The sequence below is a fragment of the Tursiops truncatus genome, chromosome 8 (genome assembly GCF_011762595.2).
Source record: "Tursiops truncatus isolate mTurTru1 chromosome 8, mTurTru1.mat.Y, whole genome shotgun sequence".
Lineage (NCBI taxonomy): Eukaryota > Metazoa > Chordata > Mammalia > Artiodactyla > Delphinidae > Tursiops > Tursiops truncatus.
Genome location: NC_047041.1, coordinates 48,973,338 through 48,989,308, shown reverse-complemented (window position 1 = coordinate 48,989,308; position 15,971 = coordinate 48,973,338). Strand labels below are relative to the sequence as shown.

Below are 15,971 nucleotides of genomic sequence, written 5' to 3'. Positions count from 1 at the left end.
TTACAAGCTACTGATGCAACAAGATGGATGAATCTCAAAAACATTATGTTGGACCCAATAAGCCAGCTGTAAAGGTGTGCATATGGTATGATTCCACTTATATGAAATTGTAAACAGAAAAACTAATTTATGGTGCTGGAAATCAGAACAGTGGCTGCCTGTGGGGGAAGGGATTGCCTGAAGGGGGGCACAAGGGATCTTTCTGTGGTGACAGAAACGTATATCTTCATTGAGGTGTTGTTTACATGGATGTGTGTGTCTGTCAAAACTCATGGAACTGTACACTTAAGATGTGTCAAGTCTGTGTCTGTAAATTATATATAAAAAAACAAAAAGAAATCTCACTTAGGTGTGAGAATGAAGGATGGATTGGCAGAGAGCAAGGCTGAAGAAGATGGACCTGCTTTTCCATCGCCTTCTCTGTCATTACAGTTCATTCAGCGCCTGCTCAGTCACCCAGCCAGTCTGCAGCAGGCCCATACAGAGGAGTACAGGATGGAGCTGAAGGGCTTGATTTCCAAAGAGCAATTGTGCCCCCTCCTTTCCCTGGAAATGAGGAAAATCACAACAGACCCCCAGGCGGAATCTTCTTTTGTTCGGATTTCATTCAAATACCTGATATCTTACTCCTCTTGAATCAATGTAGACCAGTTCTATCAGAGCAGAGCAGAAGGCTGCTCTGAGCCCAAGAAAATGTTTACACCAAAATGTGACAAGTGCAGGCACCAGGGAGACCCAGGGCCTCAGGGAGGCTGGGTAACTTGAGCAGCCCCCAGTCCAATATCCGGTGTGCCAGACAGAAATGCTTAAAGACCTAGATCCTATTATATGAGGTTGAATTCATTCAATTAGACAGCTTAAGCAGCTCCGATCAGCCGCAGGAACACTTCTCTGAGGAGTGCTAAAACAATGGCCCGGGGGGCAGCTGAAGTTTGCTTTCTCTTGTGTGAGGCCAGCTGGAGTTGCCAAGCACATGGCCACGCTGGGGAGGGCCAATAGCACATAATTGCATTAAACCTGCCTGTTCTTTCCAGAAAGCACTTCCTGACCGCATGGAGTAGGAAATGAGTTAAGGGGGAGCTTTGGAGTCTTAGGACACCACACCTATCTTTCAATCCCCCTCCCCCAACCCTTCAAGATCACTTTTATAGAAAGAGAATCTAAATTTAGACTGCCCTGCCTAGGGCTAGTTTTGCTATATTATGTTTGGTCGTTCCTCATTACTACGAAAGTGGCTTTTGTTGGCCATAGCATTTGGGGCAGCAGAAAATAGATTAGAATAGATTTCTATAAGGTAGAACTGGGGTGTCACTAATTCCATTGCACTTTCTGAAGATCCTAGTCTGCCTGCAAAATCCACATTCAATGTTAACCTCTCTCTCAAAAAGCCCTTCCACGTCTCTGTTACCAACTCAGGCTGTCGTATCTCCCTCCCTCATGCTTCCCTGATACTTTACCTTTATCTCTTCTATGGGACTTCTTTATTCATCTGTCCATCCACTCATCAAGCATTTATTGAGCTCTCACCTTACACTGGAATCAGTCCTGGGCACGTTCACATAATATTCATTTAATCCTCACAGTAACCCTTTCAGCTAGTTAATATCGTCCCCCTTTCACTGAGGACGCCTAAACTCACAGAGCTTAGGCAGCTTGCTGAAGATCTAACAGCTGGTGCTGACAGTGTTTAGCATCAAATCTAAATTTCCTATCCCCAAACTCAGACTTCCATGAATCACCTATTTGTGTACTTGTCTGTCTCTGTCACTTGATAAATATCTAATGGGACCTACTATGTGCTAGGCACCATCCTAAGCACCAGGGATACATACATAAGTCCTGGTCCTGAGAAGACAGACATGTTCCCAAGGATCTCTTTGAGTCTGACAGTCATGTCATTTATTTATTCAATAGGCAGACATTTGAAGAGCATCTGCTGTATCCTAGAGACACCATGCTCTGGGCCTGGAGAAATGGCACAGACATGCTGCTGTCCTCAGGAGGCACAAGCAGATCATCACTGGAGCACACAAGAGGGTGTGATTTGCTGTGTATGGCAAGTTTGGAGAAGGTTTCATAGAGAAGCCATTGAGTTGGACCATACAGTTTAGGGAGAGTTTTGATAGACTTTTTTTTTTTTTTCAAAAACAGGGTAAGGCATCCTAGAGAGAAGTCTTCATGAGCCAGGGCATGGAGGTAGAAAACTGCAGGGTGGCGTCAGGGTAGTTTAAACAGTACTATGTGGCTGGAATGCGGGGTGTGAGGCAGGGATTAGAGGGACAAAAAATTGGAAAGGGTGCCTCGAAAGTTGTGTAAAGGAGCTTAGATTTGATCTCAGGAAAATGGAGAGAACCATTGGAGATTTCTGAGCAGAGGAGCTTATTTATCTTTGTGTTCCATGGCGTGTGGCAAACTGCCTTGTTCCTGGTAGCAGTTTCTAGCATTTGTCACTTTCCTGGCACCAGAGAAGACTCTGGCCCCCAACATGATGTCATGCTCTGTTTACACAGGAAAAATAATGCCGATGCTCTTGCGTATAGCAGTTTTCTCGCCAGCCCCTCTGCCAAGTCATCCCAGGTCTGAGAGCAGTCGTTCTCTTTTATCCCAGGCCAAATCGCTGCCTCCGTGTTGTTGTCACTGCTACTGACCCTGTTTTTTCTCCTTGGAGAACGGAATTCGGTCCAGTGGAAGTAGTACTAGCCAGGGAGGCTTAAGGAACTGGGGTCCTGATCCCTGCTCTACAAGTACCTAGAGTGTAGCCTTTGCCTGCTGCCCTTCTGTGAAATGGATAGATGATTTCCACATTCCCCTCCAGACTTGAGTCTCTCATTTTAAATGTAGGGTCAACACATGTTCACCCAGGCCAGACAGTGGTTATATCTGCAAAATTCTGCTTTAACATTGGCAGAATAATTTTCTGTTTGCAGCCTGTTTTATCTTCTCTGTACTTTGTCTCACACCTCCACACTCCACCTCCTCCTTGCCCATTCTAGGAAGGTTTCCAGGGGTGTTTGCACCTATGCCTCAAGAGAGATTTGTGTTGCTAAGCTAGAAGCAGAAGTTGCTAAAGAAAACTCTGTCTGCCAGTCTTCTTTGAAACCCTCAATGCACTGAGGACACGAGGCCACTTGTCCCAAATGGAGCCCAGAGAGAGAAAGGAATACTTTTCAGAAGAGAGAGTCAAGAATAGCAAAATTGAGAAGAATCTCTTTCTTAGGATAACCATAAAACCAACCTTGTGGAGGAAGATGTTTGTGAGAATAAAAGGTAACATTTATTAATTATTAACCTGGAATGGGAATTCCCTAGCTGTCTAATGGTTAGGACTCAGTGACTTCACTCCAGTGGGCCCGGGGTTCATTCCCTGCTTGAGGAACTAAGATCCCATAAGCTGTGTGGTGTGGCCAGAAAAAAAAAAACAAAAAATTACCCTGGAAACATAAGCATAAACCAGGATGTGTGTCGTAGTCAACCTACACCACCATTAAGTCCAAAAAGAAACACAGCATCACACCCGTATTGTCCTACAGACATCACTAATCAATCCCACACTCTTTCCACTGAGCTCAGATGAGCCTAGAACCCTTCTGAACAAGTACTCCCGAGACTGGTAATCCATCAGTGTTGGCCCTTGAGTTGAAATCTCTTTATTACAGTTAATCTTGTAGTAGAAGCCAGACATAGTGGATACCGTGATGCTCTGCCCAGATCCTCTCTGGGGGGCTGAGGAACCCATCCCTCAGCTGCTGAATCTACTGTCTGCTGATGGCTGACAGATGGACCCCTCACCAAGCATTGCCCACAGCTGAAGGACACTGCCTTGCCCCAGGTCACGTCCTCTCCCAAGTGCACTGGAGACCAGTGACTGGTTGATGGAAGGATACAAAGGCCAGACCCCACCCCCCCCACCCCACTTTCTTCAATTTGACTCCAGTCTGAAAGGCAATCCCAGCTCCAGAACTTTCTGTAAGATCAGCTGAGAGTGATGGCTTCCTTCTCCTTCCACTCAGTCTTGACTTCCTCACTTCCCTACAGATGTATCTCCCAGGAGTCCTCCTCAATCAACCTCTACCCACAACTCTCCATCTCAGGATCTGTTTGCAGGGATCCCACTCCAAGAAACCAAACTACCTCTGTGCCATTAGTAAGAAGTAAACCCAAGGTTAACTTCCTAATTTGTACCTCAGTAACATAGGTCAATTAGCATATATTTCTTATTCTCACATTTAATTGACCTTAATTTAAAACCTGTCCCAGAAAATACAATGCCCCTTCACTCTTTGCAATCAGAAGAGTGCAAGTTCTCTCCTTCTCTAGTCTTCAGTGGAGGAAACAGGATCGTTATGTGGTTCCACAGCAGTAAAGTGGAACAAACATTTTTAGGGAGATAGGAGACCTGGGTTTTAGTTCTGACTTTCCCACTGTCATGCAAGCAAATCATTTCCTTTCTCTAGGTGGGTCCAAATCTACTTGTCTATAAAATATAGGGATTTTCAGAAAAATTATCCACTTGGAAATAAGGCAGAAAGGTGGGTCCCACATTCTTTCAATGTTTTACGGGAACAAAGACCACTCAGAGATTGTCTGGAGGTATGAATCTCATTTCTCTCACAATTTGCTATTGATTGAATGTCCCTGATTTAGTGAAATCACTTATTACCTGGTAGGGTTTTGTCTCATGGATATGCAAATAATTTCTGCCCATGGAACAGATAACCACAATGATTTATAACCCAGTTTTTTATGTAACCCAGTAAATTTATCCTAATATTACATAATATATAACTGACTTTTCTAATGTTCTTTGAACCAATCATAACATCTTAGTGGTTCCCTCGCTAATTCATGAGTTCAATAGAATCTCTTACCTGTGGTTCATTTTATATTTGTAGTGATTTTATCTTTTAAAAAATTAAGTGTCAACAGGCTTAATCTAAGCCATGGTACTGGAAGAAAACCAATCCACACACCCACCTTGAGAACTCAGGGATCATATGACGTCAATGTAACACAAAGCGTCAAGGACTCCTTTCTGCAGAAATCCTCTGGACCATATTACCCTTCAGAGAGTAGTCGGCAATACCAGGGTCTCCTGAGCCATCATCCCTTGATCACTGCGTGGCTGGGGTGGAGGCTGAGGAAAGAGCAGCACAGCCAAGGCTTAGTGACAGGGACTTCCCCAGGGTTTCCCAAGGTCTGAAGTTTATGAAAGTTATACATGGTCAGAGCTGGGATTCAAACCCAGGCCTGTCTAGCACAAAAAGCAGGCCTGTAACCACACTCCTCATACCTTCATGCCTTGACTCAACAGCCTGTATCCCCAATGTATATCACATATGCCTAGCACATAGGAGGTGCTCAACATATACCCCATGCAATTAAAAATTTTTACATACTCCTAGTGGCTAGAGCTTGGATATTTTCAAAGGACGAAATCTATTGGTAAGCCTCACTTCAGAGCACTGGAAAAGACGAACACCTGGGAGCCAGACCGGCCTATGGTCTAGCCCATCATTGCCATTTCATGGCCACTTAGCAGTGTAACCTTGAACCAGAAATGAAAGCATATGAGCCTCAGTTTCCTCCCCTGTCACAGGCAAGTAATGCTCATAGGCTTGTTATGAGGATTAAAGTAGAAAAAGGAATGTGAGCACACTTAGCACAGGACCTAGCAAAGGTGCCCCCACCCCCAGTCGTCTTTTGGTCTTTCCATCCACTCTCAGAAGACCCTGGAAGGCTATGAGACCTTGGCTGTGCTGCTGATTCTACCAGCCCCCGCTCCAGCCACACAGTGATCAAGGGATGGGAAAATGCTCTGTTCAAACAGGTGTCACTGTTCTCAACCTACAGTCTCATTTCCTGATCGTGTCTTAATCTGCTCGTCGGTGGTGAAAGTTGATTTCTTGCACATTCTTATATCAGTGGGAATTTCTGCCCTTGGCTGACAGGCATTATGGGCTGGCTTTGACATACAGCCCTACAGGGCCTGAACAGCCCCTATTCTTTCCCAGTCCTGAAAGGGAGCTTTGTGCCAAGGATTCATTAAACTGCACTGCACAGCCCCTTCATAAATGGGGCTCAATAATGAACAGTCGATTTAACTGGAAAAGCTGCTGGAGCTGTTAAATTAAAGGGAAATAAAGTGCACTTTAGACTCAGTCTGCCAGAAGAAATGGTGACCTAAAAGGAAAATCTTCATTTTTATTGAATTGAAGTTTTTAAAAAAGTGTAAAATGTCCAGGAAACTTCCTTGTGACAGGCAATGAGACATAAAAGTGGAGAATGCACGCTTAAGATAGTGATGCTTTTTATTCACTAGCATCGCCCCAAAGTGAGTCTTGGGTTCTCGAAGGAGACAAAGGATTGACCTAATTTTGGGAAGGAAATATGAAGGGACTCTGAAATATGCCACAAGAAATGTTTTTTTGTTGTTTGTTTTTTAATTTTTTTAAATTATTTTAAGACCAGGATTTCTCTTTCATTCTTGGGACATTTGAGGGACCAAGGGCCATTCTTTTCAGTTTTTCTGCTCTCTTTCAGGAATAAGGAATCTCTCCAGGAGGAGATCCAATTGTTTCTCCTCGCACTACAGCTCAGAGTTATATTTGATTTGAGTATTGTGCTCTGACATCTAACTCAGCAGCCTCTCTCTTAGGTTTGAGATTTCAGCAGTATGCATAAGTGCACCAAAGAACTTTCTCTTCAACTTCTTCTTCTGAGTTATATCACTTCTAAGCATGGTGAGATAGAACTTCTACTAACATATGCTGGAATGTTATGGTTTCCAATAACTCTCATGTGCAAGAAGTAAAAGCCACTGTGTTTTGGCAGATAACATAACTATATGGTGGTCTTAGCTTTTCTCTGCTAAACTGCTGTGAGCTGGGAATTATTCTTTTCAAGATCCCCTTATCCTTCATGTTTTCAAATCTTTATACAGAATCGGCTCCTGGGTACATTAGAGGCTTCCCTAGTCAAGGCCTGGTTTTCATCTTTAAGCATCGTTTTACCATAAAAACGACAAAAGTCACTCATCACAGGGAATTTAAAGAGAAATCTGAAAGGCAATGTGAAATAAATAAAGGCCCACTTCCACCCTCATTGTTCAGGGTCACTGGAATCCAAACACAGATTTTCAGTTGCAAAGCTGTATAGAAAAGGCAGAACTTCCTTTCTAAGAAGTTTTATGCTCCCTTTCTGGAACCCACTTTATTTTTCATTTTGAATTCTAAGCCATCAATTTAATTTTTTTAGGATTCTGCTTTGGGCAATTCAAAGCCGCCTTGAAAATATCCTGAAGTTGAAAAAAATAAATCTCTATATGTGCTCATTTTTAATAGTAACTATGGAGACCCACTAAATAGTATTGTTTTATTCTTCGTCCATCTACCACCAATGAGTCACGGTTGACCAATGTAAAGCATGGGCTCTCTACACCATGAAATTCTGGGTTCATAAAAAACTGCTGCCTGTGACAACTTCTGGGGAACTTTGCTCAGTGTGAGCCCCGATGGTTATTAGGGTCTACACCTGCATCAGAGCAAACAAAGTTTCATTCACTTTCCATAAAAGATTGCCAGAGTCCAAAATGGCTGTGCCATCCTGTGTGAGCCTGATTACATTTTGACATTTAGCAGTGCGGTAAATGTTCATTAGAAAATACATATTAGAAGGGTCCAACTTTTACACATGGCACGAGTCACTCAAATGCACTTTTCCAGTCATGACTTGTCCTACATAAACAATCATCAACCTACTCAAAAGACATTTAGCCTTAAAATATGGGAGATAAGAGAACCTTCTGGATCTGACCACAGATAGACCACAGGTTAAGGAAAATGTTAATATGTTACAATTTGTCTAAAGGAAAATGACCAGGAGAGTGATGCTGATCAAAATTAAAGCACAGGAGAAAGTACGCTTCTATAGGATTCAGAACATCCTTGAATTCTTCTATTTATTTTAAGAAATAAAATTTTATGTGCCTTTTTTCCTACCCGCGTGTAATCTTTCTGAGGAAAGAAAAAGATATCCCCAGTGCCTGATGGAAAGTATGACAGATAGAGGTTTAAGAAATATTTGACTAGAGAGTAAAAAAAAAAAAAAAGGAGAAGAAAGAAAAGGGAAGAGAAAAAAGGGAATGTGAGACAATGAAAGGAAAATGTTAGCCCAGGGAATCTTAGAAATGACACAATAGCTTTCTTCACATATTTAAAGTATATCATTTAGAAAACAGATTAAAATTTATTCTTTTAGAAACCAAATAATTTAACTGGGAGCTATGTATAAAAAGTTAAAATATTTCTGGGTCCTGGATGAAAGGACCCTAGAAGTTGCTACCTCATCCAAAAAAGTAAAAAGCTGAAAAAAAAAAACTGAAAAAATCAACAACTCTTTCTAGCTCCATAAGAGAATTGAGGTCACAGGGCAAAACACTACCCTCCAAACTGGAGAGACAGACAGACGAATACAGAGAAACACAACTTACTAGAACAGAAGCATCTACGGGAACCAGTGTTGAGGTAAGATGACCAGAACTGTAACTGACAAATTGCTGGAGGCTCAGTGTGAAAAAGTCCGAGAGATAAAAACTCCAGGGGGACACTGTCATCTTGGAATCTCCACAATTTTGTAAATTTTACTTGTTGGAGTTCTACCCATTCTCACAGTGAATAGCACAGAAAAATCCTGTTGTGCTTTCAGCAGGGGGAGGGGAGAAGAAGCCACCTTGAAATATGCCAGACCATTCTGTTCTGAACAAGGTCAGTTCTCAGAAGAAACTATTTAACCAGAGCCCAACCTACCTGGGGAAAGGAAAAAACCTGAGAAGGACTTACAGAGCTTACAGTCTAGAGGCATAGGCTCACTAAAAGACTGAGCCCTAATCGTAGGTCTATAGAATGCTTCCCCTCCTCTCACCACCACATTACTAAAGTCCTATGTACAGCAGTTCCGTTTACCCAGTACAACATGTCCAACTATCAAGAAAAATTATGAGGCATACTTAAAGGCAAAAAACACAGTTTGAAGAGACAGAGTAAGCCTCAGAACCAGACTCATATATGGCCAGACTCATATAACTCTGATATTGGAGTTATCAGACCAGGAATTTAAAACAACTATGATCATATGCCAAGGGCTGTAATGGATAAAGTAGACAGCATGCAAGAACAGATGGACAATGTAAGCGAGAGATGGGACTTGTAAAGAAAAAAATAAAAAGAAATGCTAGAGATCCAAAACACTATAACAGAAATGAAGAATGCCTTTGATGGGCTTATTAGTAGACTGGACATGGCCTAGAAAAGAATCTCTAAGCTTGAGAATATCTCAGGAGAAACAACCAAAACTAAGAAACAAAGGAAAAAAACAGAACAGAATATCCAAAAACTGTGGAACAATTATAAACGGTGTAAAATTAGTAATGAAAATAGCAGAAGCAGAAGAGAAAAAGGAACAGAAAAAATATTTGAAACAATAATTTCTGAGAATTTCTCCCAAATTAATGTTAGACACCATATAAAAGATTCAGAAAGACCAGAGAAGAGCAAGCAGGATAAATGCCAAAAAAAAAAAAAAAAGAAACAGAAACAAACAAACAAACAAAAGCTACACATAGGGATATAATTTTCAAACTACAGAAAATCAAAGATAAGGAAAAAATCCTGAAAGATGCCAGAGAGAAAAAAAAAACACCTCACCTATAGAGGAGCAAAGATAAAAATTACATCCAACTTCTCCTCAGAAATCATGAAAGCAAGAAGAGAGTAGAGGGAAATATTTAAAGTGTTGAGAGCAAAAAAACTCACCAACCTAAAATTCTGTACCCTGTAAAATTATCCTTCAAAAGTGAAGGAGAAATAAATACAAACATTTAAAAAATATCTTTATTGGAGTATAATTGCTTTACAATGTTGTGTTAGTTTCTGATGTATAACAGAGTGTATCAGCTATACATGTACATACATCCCCATATCTCCTCCCTCTTTCATCTCCCTCCCACCTCCCCTATCCCACCCCTCTAGGTTGTCACAAAGCATCAAGCTGATCTCCCTGTACTATGCAGCTTCCCATTAGCCATCCATTTTACATTTGGTAGTGCATATATGTAAATGCTACTCTCTCACTTTGCCCCAGCTTCCCCTTCCCCCTCTATGTCCTCAAGTCCATTCTCTATGTCTTCGTCTTTATTCCTGCCCTGCCACTAAGTTCATCAGTACGATTTTTTTTATATTCCATATCTGTGTGTTAGCATATGGTATTTGTATTTCTCTTTCTGACTTACTTCACTCGTATGACAGTGTCTAGATCCATCCACCTCATTACAAATAACTTAATTTCATTCCTTTTTATGGCTGAGTAATATCCCATTGTATATATGTGCCACATCTTCTTTATTCATTCATCTGTCGATGGACACTTAGGTTGATTCCATGTCCTGGCTATTGTAAATAGTGCTACAATGAACATTGTGGTACCTGTCTCTTTTTGAATTATGGTTTTCTCAGGGTATATGCCCAGAAATGGGATTGCTGAGTCATATGGTAGTTCTATTTTTAGTTTTTTAAGGAACCTCCATACTGTTCTCCATATGGCTGTATCAATTTACATCCCCACCAACAGTGCAGGAGGGTTCCCTTTTCTCCACACCCTCTTCAGCATTTATTGTTTGTAGATTTTTTGATAATGGCCCTTCTGACTGGTGTGAGATGATACCTCATTGTGGTTTTGACTTGCATTTCTCTAATGATTACTGATGTTGAGCATCTTTTCATGTGACAAACAAACATTGAAGGAATTTGTTGCCGGTAGACCTGCCTTGCAAGAAATATTTTAAAAAAGTAATTTAGGGCTTCCCTGGTGGCGCAGTGGTTGGGGGTCCGCCTGCCGATGCAGGGGGTGTGGGTTCATGCCCTGGTCTGGGAGGATCCCACATGCCGCGGAGCGGCTGGGCCCATGAGCCATGGCCGCTGGGCCTGCGTATCCAGAGCATGTGCTCCACTACGGGAGAGGCCACAGTGGTGAGAGGCCCATGTACCACAAAAAAAAAAAAAAAGTAATTAGAAAGAAAGAAAATAATATAGGCCAGAAACTCAGATCTACAAAAAGAAAGAAAAAGCATTGAGGAAGGAATAAGTGAAGCTAAAATAAAACTTTAATTTTTCTTATTCTTAATTGATCTAACAGATGTTTGTTCAAAATACTAATAGCAATAATGTATTTGATTATATATGCTTATGTACACGTACATATGTATGTGTATATCTATATGCTTATATATGCTTATGTATAAATGAAATGAATGACAGCAATGACATAAGGGATAGGAAGAATTAGAATTATTTTGTTATTATGAGGCACTTGCACTACCTGTGAAGCAATATAGTGTTATTTGAAGATAGACTTGGATTAGTTGTTAATGTATGTTGCAAACTCAAGGGCAACCACTAAAAAAAGTAAAAAAAGAAGTATAACTGCTGTGCTAAGAAAGGAGAGAAAATGGAATCATATAAAGTGCTCAGTTAAGACAACAAAAGGCAGAAAAAGAGTGGAAAACAAACAAAAAAGAGCAGGGACAAAGGGCAACAAACAATAAACTGTAATAAAAATGGCAGATATTAATCCAACTATCAATAATTACTTTGAACATCAGTGGTCTAAAAGCATCAACTTAAAGACACAGATTGCCAAAAATTATGACCACATGTTATCCACAAAAAAAGCCCACTTCATTATTTTTTCTGGTGGATTTCTTTTTTTCTTTAGCTGCACCGCGCAGCTTGTGGGATCTTTAGTTTCCCAACCAGTGATTGGATACCAGGCCCAGCAAGCAAAGGGCCAAGTCCTAACCACTGGACCACCAGAAAATTCCCCAAAAGCCCACTTTAAATTAAAGCACATATAGATTAAAGGTAAATGGAGAAAAATATACCATGCTAACGCTAATCAAAAAAAGTAGAAGTGGAAGTAGCTATATTAATTTTACACAGGTAAGATACCAGGGATAAATAGGGACACTACATAATGCTAAAGGGGTTAATTCTCTAAGAGAATTACTCAGAGAACCTTCTCAGAAGAATCTGATAAGTTCTGTCTGGAACCCAGTACTGAATCAAAATAAGGAGGAACAGTTGTGCATAACAGGTCATTTTTCTACATTCACAACATACAACCTTGAAAGTGGGTTTTTTCCTTCCTGAACTGTGTGTCCCCACCCACCACCCACCACTGAATTATCTTCCTTTTATTATAAAGGATAGTTCAGCTTTCTCTAACTCCTACCTCCGAATTTGCCTCTCCAAATCCATCAAGGCCTCAGCTGAACTAAGGGCCTTCCATCCAGTAACCATACTCCTTAAAAGGAGGTTAAAATAGAAGTAGTATGAAAATAATGTGTATCTGCCATTACAATTCCTCATACATTCCAAAGAGAAAGTCAGAGAAATTGACATGTAGGAAGGGAATAAGACTTGTCTAAGACAATTTATCAATCCAAGCCAGGTGTAGCTGAACTTCAAACTCTCACCAAACTCAAGTTCTCTGTCTCCTAGGCCAGAGCTACTTTCACCAGAACGTTGTACCCCATGTGGTAGTTTTTCAATTATTCTCTCCATTCTTTGTCTGGATAACTCTTGCTTGTTCTTCTATGCTTGGATGAAATATTAATTCCTTAGAGAGATTTTCTTTTATTGCCCCTCTAGCTAGATTAGATTCCAGCATTATTCTCTGTCATAGTACCTGTTTTTACAACACTGGTACCAAAATAATGCAATTGTATATTTCCTTGTGCATTTATATTGACTGTCAGTGTCACTCAGTACAGAGTAAGTTTCATGATGATGGGAGGCATGATTTTTTTAAATCATTCTCAACCCCCTATGCATTATAGTAAATGAAACAAAGAAAATATTCAATAAACATTTGTGATAAAGAGTTCAATAAAGAGAAAGACAAAGGTTTTGGATGGCTTGTCCATGTAGACACTAATGTCACTAGGATAATGAAAGACATTGGCCTGGAGAGTGGCATGGAAGCCAGGGTCTGACACCATCAATGAATGAGGAGAATGACCATGAGACCAGGCAGCAGGAGATAAAGTGCTATGAAACAGAACTCGAAAGAGAGAGCTTTTATATGATCAAACTTTAAATTGTGATCAAAATTTGTCATCTCCATTCATCCTCTGATTTGAATCAACCTCTCACTGTTCCCAATCCCTCCAACCCAAACTTCTCCTCAGGGCCTTCTAGAAAGCTATTCCATTGAAAACAACTCTCGTGATATCTTTCAACCCTTCCCTCAAATTCCATCTACCATCTTGCCTTAATGAAAACCTAAATTTACCCTAAGCATCCTACTTTGCCTTGCATTTCATTCAATTCCCAGGGCCAGTTCCAGCCTTTTCTCCTCTTCCAATCATGTAAATACTTCCTATAATTTAAGGTTTTGTCACAAGCCAGTCACTTCTCTCCATTTACTGAAGACTGAGTTGTAGTTTGCCTCTCCACTCTAATACCTGCCATTGCCTTCGTTTACTTTTAATGTTCAAGTACATCTAACACACTAGCATCTCAGTTCTATGCATGCCACATTTCCATTGTTAAATATTTATCCATGCACTTAACCAACAAATATTTATTGGGCAACTTTTGTAGGCCAGCACAACGCTAAACACTGAGAATACCATAACTGCTAAGATATAGTCTTTATATTTACGAGACTTGCACTCTGGTAAGTGGAGAAGGCTGTGCAACAGAAAAAGTCCTTGAGGGCTAGACCATATCTGACTTGTTCAACACAGTATCACTAGCACCTATCACTGTATGTGGCACCTAGGAGGAATTTAATACGTATTCCTCAAATGAATGAAACTGACAGATATAAAATGCAATGTATGCAGTAAGCACAGGATGCTATGAGAACAGAAAGGAGAGACAGATAATAGAAAGATGGGGAGAAAGACTCAAAGTATAATTTTCAAAATGTTAAAAATATAATTCTCATTAAAATACTTAAAAATTGGGTGCCATAATTTTAATTAACTCACAAGTAAGGGAAAGAGTAGGATAACAAAATCAGTTCAAAATCAGTGAAAAAAATAGAATCCTAAAATAAGACGGCTAAGTTAATGTTCTACAGGGCAATAAAACCATAACAAAGTTTTATCAGATGATTCTTAGACAAATTTATTGGATAATGTTTTTTAGTATGACACTGAAAAGGCATAGAATTACCTTTTGCTGTATTTCCATGTTTTAGACACTTTCTCAACAAAGGCTTCTTTGAGATAATATTGCACCTGATACCTGAAGACTGAGCAGAAGTTGGCCAGTAGGAATGGCAAAGGGAAAGGTGACAAGTGTTCCATGGAATAGGGAAAGTACAGAGACCTGCTTCGCTTCAATCACCCACAACCCTTGTCAGACCCTGGGCTTGATCCAAATGTGAAAATGTTTCAGTTCTGAAATATGAAACCCTAATATCTCACTTTTTGATGACAACTTCCAATTTTTCCAACTTTTTAGTTTACCTCTTCTTTTTTTTTTTTTTTTTTTACATAGGCTTTTCCACCTCATAGAGGCCTCTGGTTCCTTGATTCTTCCATGCTATCCCAGGCTACCAGCCTCAGCCCCATCTAAACTCCATGGCTTGACTCTACCCTACTCTTTTTCGATATTCTCAATTCTGTTACAGCCTGTTATACTGCTATTTTTCCATTGAAGAAATGAATTTACTTGCTTAACTCTATTGGCGGAATAAGTAAGCTAATATTTAAATGGAGGTTTGAATTATTTATGCTTAAATAATTAACTGTAATTTGAAAGGGAAATGGAGGTAGAGTCTTATGTTTTTCTAGACAAAAATGCCATCTGCTTCAAAAGCCCTGTTAGTCTAAATTGAGAAAATAAGCTTTTCTTAAAGTTATTTCTGGGAATTTCCAGTGGGTGAGATGTATACAGAGACACAAGTCTCCATAGATCTTTTACTACCTACTGCATGGGTCAGTCTATGAACAATATTTTCATAGTCATAAAAGGACTGAAAATTAATTTCACTAAGAAATTATACATAAAGTCCAAAAATAATATCTATAACTGCAAAAAAACTACAGCTAACATCATATACTTAGCAATAAAGGACTGGGCGTTTTCCCCTCTAAGATGAGGAAAAAGGGAATAATATCCACTCTCACCTCTTCTATTCAGTATTGCACTGGAGAGTCCAGATAAAGTAATTAGGCAAGAAAACAAAATAAAAAGCATCCAGATTGGAAAGCCAGAAATATATCTATTTGCTAACGACATGATCCTATATATAGAAAATCCTAAGGAATCCACATAAAAACTATTAGAGCTAATAAACAAGTTCAGCAAGTTTGCATGATACAAAATCAACATAAAATATCAGTTGTATTTCTATACACTAGAAATGAACAATTCAAAAGTAAAATCAAGAGAACAATTCTGTTTACAATAGCATCAAAAAGAATAGAATACTTAGGAATAAATTTGACAAAAGTACAAAACCTATGCTCTGAAAACTACAAAGCATTGTTGAAAGAAATTTAAGAAGGTCTAAATAAATGGAAGATATGCTATGTTCACAGATCAGAAGACAGTATTGTTAAGATGGCAATACTAACTAACTCATTCTACAGATGCAATACCTTCACTATCAAAATTTCAGCTGACACCAAAGGGAGCTAAAAACAGGGAGGCAGTCCCTTCTCCTCTCTTCTCTCTTTCCAATTTCCCACCAGTGCCTCTCACTGGCACAACCTAACTGAGGGAAACCAGCTAGCAAGGAAATCTAGGAAAAGTAGTTTGCAGAGTCCCACCCCAGCATCACAGTACAGAATATAGAATAGTGCACTTAGATCTAGGAGACAATAGGTAAGTAAAAAGAATGCACAATATACCCCTTTACTCAGCATCCGATCAAAGCTCTCTATGCATATTTAAATTTTCATA

The 15,971-nt window shown here is 39.9% G+C and overlaps 1 protein-coding gene across 3 annotated transcripts in view; it reads right to left on the bottom strand.

Annotated features, from left to right (window-relative positions):
* Positions 1–15,971, bottom strand: part of FAM181B (family with sequence similarity 181 member B) — a 52,855-nt gene that overhangs the window by 19,215 nt on the left and 17,669 nt on the right. Inside the window, exon 1 of one of the 3 annotated variants that reach the window (XM_019948664.3) lies at positions 4,975–5,128. The exons of the other annotated variants lie outside the window; for them this stretch is intronic. The gene's annotated coding sequence lies outside the window, so the exon portion shown is untranslated. Of the gene's footprint in view, positions 1–4,974; positions 5,129–15,971 lie in introns of those variants that run through there. 3 annotated transcript variants of the gene reach the window in all.